This window comes from Gavialis gangeticus, unplaced genomic scaffold, assembly GCF_001723915.1.
Source record: "Gavialis gangeticus isolate Ggan-Ray unplaced genomic scaffold, GavGan_comp1, whole genome shotgun sequence".
Classification (NCBI taxonomy): domain Eukaryota; kingdom Metazoa; phylum Chordata; order Crocodylia; family Gavialidae; genus Gavialis; species Gavialis gangeticus.
Genome location: NW_017729033.1, coordinates 88032778 through 88033543, shown reverse-complemented (window position 1 = coordinate 88033543; position 766 = coordinate 88032778). Strand labels below are relative to the sequence as shown.

The following is a 766-nucleotide window of genomic DNA, read 5'->3' as shown; positions in this document are numbered from 1 at the left end:
CCTCCCCCAGACCCCAACCCTCCAGTGTGTGGGGCAGCGGTGTGTGTGAAGGGCACAGGAGGGCTCAAGCAGAGGCTGGAGCTCTGCCAGCCTGCAAGGGAAAGCCAGTTTCCCATGTTTTCCCTCTTTAAAGGACAAACCATTTCTAAAGTTTGTTCACAACCCTTACATATATTCATAGTTTCACAGTTGTTAGGGGCTGGAAGGGACCTTACAGATCATGGGGTCCGGCCCCCCTGCCTTGGGAGGCATTTTCATGACCCCCTTTTGGGTCATGCCCCACGGGGTGATTTCAAGTAATTCAGGATCCTAAAAACTGGTACCCAAAGCAAGCTATAGCTACTCTGGGATGAACTGAATGGTACCGTTCCCCAGTGTGGGCCCCCTAGACCGGCTGGCCCCCCATCCCGCCACTCACCCGTCTGAAGCCCGAGGTGGCCCCGATCCTGCCAAACCCCCAGAGGCAGAGCAAACCAGGCCCGCCTCAGAGCCTTGTGCTTTAAAATGAGACAAGTGGCCTTTTCCTAAGGAGTGAAGAGGGGCTTCCCCGGAGCCCTGGCACAAAGCAGAGGGGCCGGCGCGAGGCGCTGCCCTCCCGATCCGAGCCCGGACTCACCAGCGGCCCCGCCTGCCCCCGCCATCACCGGTGCTCCACGACGAACCTCATGGTGGTGCCGTCGAAGGAGGGCGGCGCGATGAGCCGGGGCCCCAGCGGCTGCGACGTGATGCTGATGACGGGCTTGCCCTCGGCGGCCCTGGCACCGGC

The 766-nt window shown here is 61.1% G+C and overlaps 1 long non-coding RNA gene across 1 annotated transcript in view; it reads right to left on the bottom strand.

The window, feature by feature from the left end:
• Window positions 1-704, bottom strand: part of LOC109304173 — a 13857-nt gene extending 13153 nt beyond the window's left edge. Inside the window, exon 1 of the long non-coding RNA XR_002099319.1 lies at window positions 617-704. This is a non-coding gene — a long non-coding RNA (uncharacterized LOC109304173). The remainder of the gene's footprint in view (window positions 1-616) is intronic.
• Between the last annotated feature and the right edge of the window lie 62 nt (window positions 705-766).